Genomic DNA, 8,907 nt, shown 5'->3' with positions numbered 1-8,907 from the left:
CACCCTCTAGCCATCCCTCCCTTTCCACAATGCCCTTCCCTCCAACAACCTGCCCCCTGTTCAGCCAAATAGCTGGGGGTTGCAGAATTAGCTCTCTTCTGAACCTAGAACCTACCATAGCCATAACAGATACCTGCCCCTTGTAAAAACCTTATTAACTTTTCATGCAAATACCATCCCTCGGGAAGCCTTTCCACACGTGTTCCGGTTGGCTGCTCCTCCAGAGGTAACATGGTGTTTTGTGTTTGTCCCTGTACTAAGTGTTTACTTATCCCCTATTCTTCCACAGACTGTGGTCCTCCCACAAGTTTGAGTTCCTGGAGGGCACAGACTGGGGGGCTTCCTGGTCCCTGCATGCCCGGATATGCTCATTGGATGTTTTACAAATTAATCGCTCAAAATATTTCTGTAGCAGGTCCGTTCCAACACCTCCAAAATGCACCCAGCTCCACCGCTTGGTGAGACATAAAGCGTCTTATATTCCTCTTGGAGGCCTCTGCTAACCTCAGTTTTAATCAGAACAGTGGCGATCTGGTCAAGTGATGACCGCATTATCCACTGCATCGAATTCTTCCAGCTACGCGATGTCCCAGCTTTTTAGCATGGCCAATGGAAAATTAATTGGTCGCCAAGTGCATATCTAATTACAGCATCCCGCCCCTGCCACAGCGATGCATAAACGTTAATTATAACATAGGAATCTCAATAACCTACGGTGGCACTTAATGCCGCGTTAATAACGCCACTTGTCTCCCCCACAACATCTCTCCCAGTGCATAGACTACATTTTCTCTTATCTGCCATTAGGACAGACTTTACACTTTAAGCGCGGAAGTCCTCATTCTTACAGCCTGCCTGATTTTAAGATAAGTGTTTCTCTGCAAGCCGGACGGTGCCTTCACCCTCAGTTCTGTCCCCCACCACAGAGTGCCCCACTAGCGCAAGAGGTCGTTGGAGGGCTATGTCAGTGTAAAAACACTGGTCTGTCCAGGCATTTCAGGCGGCATCCCCGGCGTTCCCTCGGTTCCCAGCTCTCCAGGGCCCGCCATCCCAGGAAAGAAAGGCGAACTACATTACCCAGCAGGCTTGCAGCCTCCCTCTTTCCTTTCAAGTCTTTGCACGTGGCCGGAGGGGGAGGCGGGGCCTGGACGTCACTCTCCTACATTCTCTTTCCCTGTGTCAGTACAAGGATCATTTTTTTTCCTTCCTCTACTCCCTCCCTCTGCCTGCCCCTCCCTCCCTGTCTCCCCTCCCTCCCTCCCTCCCTTCCCGACTGGGTCGGTCCGCTGGGGTGCCGAATCCCCTCACGGCTGGGACGCGCCGAACTCCCAGCAGGAGTCGGCTCTGTGGAGCCTGGTCCCTCCCTTCCCCTTCCCTGCCCCCTTCCCCCACCCCCGAAGCGGGCTCAGCGCGGCGGCCGGAGGAACCCCCGAGGTGAGCATCCCTTGTCCGCCCTCCTCTTTTAGTCACCTCGGCTTGCGGGTGGATTCGGGGACCCGGGAGGAGGGCAACATGACGTGCTCTTGATTATAGATAAATCCGGGGAAACTGCTCCGAACAATTCTCCCCCTTCCCCCTTCCAGTGCGTTAGCTAGCCCGGTGTCCGCACCCTTCCACCGTCCCCTCTTCTGGGTCTAGGGGGCATCGCACTCTCGGATCTCGTCCCTTCCCAGGGTTTGTCCTGTGGTGGGCCTCGCTCCCCGCGCAGTAGGGACCGTGACACCGGACCTCCGAAACCCAGAAGGGTTCCTGGGGCTGGGGACGCGCGTCTGGAGCCCCACTCGCGTTGGAGCTGCGCGGTGTAGCCGATGTCAAGTGTGCGGGGTTCCGACCCGCCGGGAGGAAGCCCGCGAGAGAGATTCCTCTCCCTTTTGTTTTGGAGCCTCGTTTGCTGCAGCGAGCAGTTGCTCCAGCGCCAGGCAAACTTGCAGCTGTTCCGACCGTGCTCTGCGCCGAGGTCGGAGCGCGACTGGGGAGGCGGCGGCGGGCGCGGCTGCAGCATTCGGGGCTGCGGGAGGGAACCCGTGTGCGTGTGTGCGTGTGTGTGTGTGTGTCCACGCTGCCCTTCCCCGCTGGGCTGACGGATTGTGTCTGTGGTCGCGGCTGTCCCCGCCGGGCTCGGCGATATCTGGATGGCTCTCGTCTAGACAGGCAGCAGACCCCTCCTTTCGTCTCCGGTGAGCCCACGGGCCTCGGAGGGCGCGGCGACTGGGAGCCTTGGTAGATCCATTGCAGCGGCAGCTTTGGCCATTCTCGCCGCTGTGGCGATTCTGTTGGTTTTAAGAATTAGCATTCCTGTGGCCTCGGAGCAATGGGGTCTAGGGGACAGAAACGCCCTGCAGATCTGGGGTTCAGTTGACAGGCTCCAAAAAGCCGATTCTTGCTGGCGAGTAACCCGAGGGCTGTGGAATGGGCTGATGAGGGGGCCTAGCAGGTGACGGTCACAGGCACAGGTTTTAGAGGAAGATGGGGGGCGGTGGCTTGGCTGAGACCAATATCTAGGGGACCCGGAGGACCGCGCGCCTGTTCCTGGATGCCATCGGAGGAGGCGTCCCTAGGACCGGGAGTCGGAACTGGTTATTTATTGGCATTAAAAGACAATTCAGGATTCAAGCCCTTCACTCGGCCTCCTTGGCTCTGGTTTTGCAGAGTTCTCAGGGTAGGGGCCAGGGGGCGTGTGAGCCGAGAAGGGGGCGCGGCATGTAGAGGGGAGGGATCGGTGTCTGTGCCCTGCGTCTCAGCACCAGGAGGGAGGCGTCGCCTCCCCCGCCTGTTGTGTGTGTACACACAGCTTGGTTTTGAAGGGGGCGGCATAGTGGAGAACAGCGTGGGGTGAATGCTTCAAGGGATTGGCCCAGCCATCCCCAAATGGTGTGAGTTGGACTCTCTGTCTTGTATGTGTCCACGCTTGCGTTACTAAGGAATTCTTCCGCTGGCGCCGGGGAAGACCTTAAGGTGGCTTGGGCTCTCCGGAAGCGCGCGGGAGTCCCCAGCCCTTTGTGGCCCTCCCTCTACGTTTTCCTCTTTCCCCTGGTCCAGTGACTGGCTGGGAGGATCCACCCAAACTCTGGCTTCCCTCCCACCCCAAACCCCGGAGCTGGGACTCAGGATCCTTGACCCTAGTACGGAGGCTACCCATGGTACTCGCGCCTGCCCATTCCCTCAGCTGTCTTTCCCTATCCTGGAGAGAGAATCCACTCGTTCAGCCACCCCTCTTAGCTCCCAGTTCTTTAGTTAAGGACCAAAGTAGCCACAGCCTAGGCCCTGTCTGCCTCTGCCTGCAGGCCTGTGGGGTTACACGCCACTGTCTGCCCCGCCCGCCCGGCTGTCATTTTTGAAGCTCTGAGATTATCCTCCTCTGGCTAGGGGCCCCTGCACCGCCTGGACACCTCGGAAACTGCAGGCTCGGGTGTTGGGAGCCTCCCCAGGTCGAAAGTGACACAGCTTAAGCACCGCCTCTGCTCAGAAGAAGGCGAGGCAGAGCACTGGGAGGAGCGATGGGCTGTCCTGCCGGGTTCCTCTTGCTCAGCGTCGGACCAGGGCCCAAACCTCTGGAATCTCTACTCCCAGCAGCCCTGGGCCATGCAAGGAAATCGCCAGGATTTTCAAACTACCCAAGTATACAGGAACAGATTGCCCTCAACAGACACTAGATAGTGTCAGGACGCTCTGTGTCGGCCCGAGGAAAGTCCTCTGAGTGTGTGAAATCGGACTCCACTGACACAGCAGTAGCTCAGCTGTGTGTCCCGTGCCTGTCCTGGGGAGGACCGTTCTGCTCAGAGGCAATAATTTGTCAGGAGTTCTGGGTATAGTGCCATTGAGAGGAGTAGATTTCTAGAATAAGAACATGTGTGTATGCATTTACAGAACAGCTCTCCCCTACATGTCATTATGTATTACTAAGAGGACCCTGTGAGGTAGGGCAGGACCAATCCCACTGTACAAAGGAGGACGCCAAGGCTCAGGAAGTGATGTCACTTGCCTACCGCCTCTCAGTAGGTAAAAGGCAGCTTTCCTCCTCTTGTGATTTCTCTTCGTAATCCATAGCTGTTTATTGTTGTTTAAGAAAGGGGCTTTCCTGCTGGGCAGTGGTGGCACACACCGTTAATCCCAGTTCTCGGGGAGGCAGAGGCAGGTGAGTTCTAGGCCAGCCTGGTCTACAAGAGCTAGTTCCAGGACAGGCTCCAAAGCTACAGTGAAACCCTGTCTCGAAAAACAAAATAAAATAAAATAATAAAATAAAAGGGTCTCCCCAGTGTTGCCTGGCCTACCACCACCTCCCAAATTCTGCGATAACAGGTGTGTACCTAGTACCCACAGCTTTTCATTTTAATAGTGAGCATTTTTTTGAGGGTAGGTTCTTGGCACCTCAGGAAATGGCCTGAAAAAGGGGTAAATATACTGGTACTTATTCTTTGTCAAAACACTTTGTTGTTGTTGTTGTTTCGAGACAGGGTCTCACTGTATTGCCTTGGCCTGCCTCCCTATGTAGACCAGACTGGTCCTGCCTCCGGAGTGCTAAGATTAAAGGTGTATTCCACCCGTGCTTGCATTTAATCAAAATAAATGACAATGAATAATGAAAACGGCTATTATAAACCACAGGCCTTTATCATTCATCTAATAATTTGATGTTGATGAGTACATGCCAGCTGTGCCATACCTATTATATGTCAGCATATAGTAAGCACATAGTGTGAACATGCCCTTGTGCATACAGGTGTGTTCATCCAGTCCTTGGTGAATCCAAGATGTGTTGATTTGCATAGGTTTTTGTTGTTGTTGTTGGTTGTTCTGAGACAGGCTGGCCTAGGTTAGTACAGCCCAGAGCGGTCAATCTCAAACTCACAGCAACATTCCTGCTTCAGGCTCCAAGTGCTGCTGAGATTTACTCTTTGCCACTTTCAGTCCATCAAGTTAGTCATGCAACTCCCCTGCCTTCCTGTCTTCCTCTCTAGGGATGGTCAAATCTAGGAAAGAGCAAAGCAATCCCTACCCGTCTGTGCAAGGGCCTCAATGTTCATGCAAAAATGAAGGGTCTCAGACATGACCGTGGAGGGAATTTCAGGTTGACAACCTGGTCAACAAATTTTCTGAACCACCTCTCTGCTCAGAAATGTGTCCTGGGCACCTCCAAGCTTGTGTCTCTTGAAGAACATGCAAGAGAAATTAATACCTGGTCCCTGCTATGTGTGGAGCAGTGATTCTCAACCTGTGGGTCACGGCCCCTTCTGAGGGTTTGAATAAACGTTTTCACAGGGGTCGCCTAAGATCATCAGAAAACACAGATATTTATATTATGACTCATTACAGTAGCAAAGTTACAGTTGTGAAGTAACAGTGAAAGTAATTTTAAGGTTGGGGTGGGGTCACCTCACATGAGGAACTGTATTAAAGCAGTGTTAAGAAGGTTGAGAACCACTGCTCTAGAGTCTAAAACTGTGTTCCAGCTGTTGTGGTAGATATGGATGTTTTAGTTTCTCAAGTGCTTGTGATGGACCCACGTAGGCTACACAGTCCTTGTTGTTTTGGGCACACAGAGACACTACAGCAGGACTAGTTCAGTTACACCACAAAAACAGAGCCCTACCCAATCATCAGTATTTTATAGTGCTTACCTTGGGACCTCGTCAGTTTCACATATGTTGGTGGTCAGGTCCACACTGGTGCTCAGTGTCTTAGAGCAAAGGGAGTGGGAAGGGATGGTGGGAAAGGTCCTCATGTCTCTGTTACCTGAACTGCAGGCTGTTTGGGAATCTTCCAGGTGGGTCTAGAGCAGTGGTTCTCAACCTGTGGGCCGTGACCTTTTATAGGGTTGGCCGGAAACTTTTGGACAACCCGGTTATCTACATTGCAGTTCATACAGTAGCAAGAGTCCACTTACGAAGTAGCAACAAAATAATTTTAAGGTTGGGGTCATCACTACATGCAGAACTGTATTAAAGGGTCGCAGCTTCAGGAAGGCTGAGAACCGCTGCTCTAGAGCTATGTCTGGCCAAAGATAGGCAGCCGATGGAGACTTACCCTGACGCCAACCAGCAGGTTTCGCTGAACTCAAGGCACTGTGAGTATGTTCTTTCTGCCCTACCCGCAGCTCTGATGTGCTGTGACTCAGAAAGAAGCTGTGGTTTTCATCAAGGTCTCACCAGGCCCTGCAGGGCTTATAGGGTCTGTGCAGTCGTTAGTATGAGGTCTGTGATGTTGGTATGTTGGTATGAAGCCTGAGATGTTAATATGCTAGTATGTGATGTTAGATTGAGACTCTACAGGGCTTACAAGGTCTATGTAGATGTTAGTATGAGGTCTGTGATGTTAGTATGTTAGTATGTGGTCTGTGATGTTAATATGAGGTGTGTGGTATTGGTATGTTAGTATGAGGTCTTTCTATGATATTGGTGTGTGATGTTACTGTGAGGTCTATGATATTAGTATGTTAATATGAGGTCTGTGATGTTAGTATGTTATATGAGGTGTGATATTGGTATGTTAGTATGAGGTCTGTCTGTGATACTGGTGTGTTAGTATGTAATGTTAGTGTGAGGTCTGTGATATTAATATGTTAGTCTGTGATTTTTAGCATGAGGTCCTGCAGGGCTTACGAGGTTGTGTACATGTTAGTATGAGGCTGATTTTTATCTAGTCCCAACTTAACTTGTGTGGTCTCTGTCATCCTCTGGTTTCATTGCTCCTACTCCGACTCTAAGGTAGTAGAAATGCTGATCATAATGGTGGAAGCTGGAGGTGGGTGGTTGGGATGCGGAATCTTGTTTCTCGAGAGACAGGAAGACATACAAACAGACAGGCAAATTATAGTCTCTGAGAAGTCTCCCACAGTGGTGTTTCTGTAGAACTTACCTGATCACGTGTTAGCTGTAGTCTGTAGTCTGAGACGAGCTGTGGTTCAGAACAGGGTAAGAGCAGACCCACCCTGGAGCCAGGCAAACTGGATGGAGAAGCAAACTGCCCGGTCTCCATGCAGAGACCTCAGGGCCTCAAAAGTAAATGGTTTGTTTAGGGTCACAAGGAGCTCTTGGCAGAGTGGGACAGGAAACCTTGGTCTTTCATGCCTTATCCAATTTCTTTCTCATGATCCTCCTGCCTCCACCTCTTCAGCATATTCTACTGGTTTAGGTATATGCCACCACAACTGACCCAATTTGTTTTTACACCAGATACTTGCCAAAATGAAAACAAAAACAAAAACAGTGGCTCTTTACTTTGCAGTCTGCACACTTTCCTTTGACGTCCGCTTGGCTGGAGACTGCTCTCCTTCAGGGCTGGCCTTTGTTGCCTTGGATTTTGTCTTAGCATCCAAGAATAACTGAAGGTTCTTGAGGGCTGGGGGCCTTGTGGTGTTCTTATTTGGTGTGCTGCTTTCTGGCCCTGTGGCATGGGCCTAGACGCTGAATGCTACTATGGCCTTGCATTTCCCAAGCTCTTTAACTGAATTAAGCAAGGACAAAGGGGCAGTGGGGCAGAAGAGGATGGGGGTGGGGCTTTACCTGGCTTTATGTGTATTACATCAGTCACCCATGTAGACTTTTCATTTCTGCCTGAAAGGTTGGCTTCATCTCCCCAGCCCATTTATAGGTGAGAGACCAAGTCTCCCTTTTTAGTGACATGCCCAATTCCCAAATAAGGCACGTGGACCCCTATTCTCCAGGCTCCACCCCCTCAGTGCACAGTGCTAAGGATACTTTACCATGTGACATCGTCATTGTTTTGTGAATGGAGACCTGGAACCCTTTAGAGATTTATGCTTTGTATTGGTCATGACCAGCCAGGGAGCTGAACCCCCCCCCCCCCCCCGGCTTACTAACTCCAGAGAAGGATTGTGACGTAGATAAAAGATGGGAAGCAGTTTCCATAGCAATGATATGTAGAGTAGGACCAGTCTGGGATGGCTTAATGAATGATGTGTATTTGGGAGTAGGTCTAGGTATTGGGTGTGAGGGGGTTCTGGTTGAATAATGACCCAGAAGTGGATACAAGGAAACTGTGTGCCTGGGGTGGGATAGACCTAGGAGGTTTGGTTGACCACCCTGCAGTTGGCACAGCCTTCTTCATTGCCACTGGGCTTTGTTTCCAGGCCCTGACCCTGTGTTAGACGTGGGCTCCAGAGGAGGACAGGCAGAGGGCCCTGACTCAAATGTAGCAAGAGAGAAACAAATTGTCACTTTTCACTATGATTTTTCAAGTGCATGATGACATAAGCACCTGCCATCTGGGAGGACTTCCTGAAGGAGGCAGCTCAAACACTGACTATTAAGGAAAGAAAGGAACTAGCCAGTGGAGACCAGAAAAAGGCCTTTTGTGGGAATGAACTGCAGGCACAAAGGGGCGGAGGCTGGAGCAACTGACTCCAGGAAGGACTGTGAACTCAAGGACTCAGCTGAGTTGGGGACCGGCTGTGTGACTGATGCTCCTCCAGGATGGGAAAGGGGGCTTTCACAGGGTGGCCTTCGGGTTGCCGGAGCCACAGCGTTTGTGCCATAGGGAGGAGATCTGCAACCAGGCTGGGCGCTGAGGATGAGTCAAGGACCACCTGGAGGGTCCTGCCTACTGTCTTGCTCCTCTTGGCTTGCTCCACCTGCTTTTTTTTTTATATAGTACCCAGGACCACAAGTCCAGGGATGGTTCTACCCAAAAAAATAGCTGGGCCCTCCCACATCAGTTGTCAGTCAAGCTAATGAACCACAGCCGGTCTGGTGTGGACTTCTCCATTGAGGTTCCCTTTCCCCAGATGATTCCAGCTTCTGTCAAGTTGACATAAAACCAGACAGTGTACATGTTAAGCAGATTTGGGGAGCATGGCCTGTGGTTATTGTTTGCATTTAAGGGGAACACTCCACACACACACACACACACACACACACACACACACACACACACACCCTGGCCTGTGGT

The 8,907-nt window shown here is 51.6% G+C and overlaps 1 protein-coding gene across 4 annotated transcripts in view; it reads left to right on the top strand.

Moving 5' to 3' along the window:
• The first annotated feature begins 1,152 nt into the window (after positions 1–1,152).
• Positions 1,153–8,907, top strand: part of Ctif (cap binding complex dependent translation initiation factor) — a 243,610-nt gene continuing 235,855 nt past the window's right edge. For 2 of the 4 annotated variants that reach the window (XM_013349619.2, XM_005356275.2), the window contains exon 1: positions 1,153–1,434. The gene's annotated coding sequence lies outside the window, so the exon portion shown is untranslated. Of the gene's footprint in view, positions 1,435–2,105; positions 2,178–8,907 lie in introns of those variants that run through there. The other 2 variants (XM_005356274.2, XM_026783392.1) reach the window with 2 other exon arrangements.

This window comes from Microtus ochrogaster, chromosome 18, assembly GCF_000317375.1.
Source record: "Microtus ochrogaster isolate Prairie Vole_2 chromosome 18, MicOch1.0, whole genome shotgun sequence".
NCBI classification, from domain to species: Eukaryota; Metazoa; Chordata; class Mammalia; order Rodentia; family Cricetidae; genus Microtus; species Microtus ochrogaster.
This window is presented reverse-complemented; position numbering and strand designations above follow the sequence as displayed.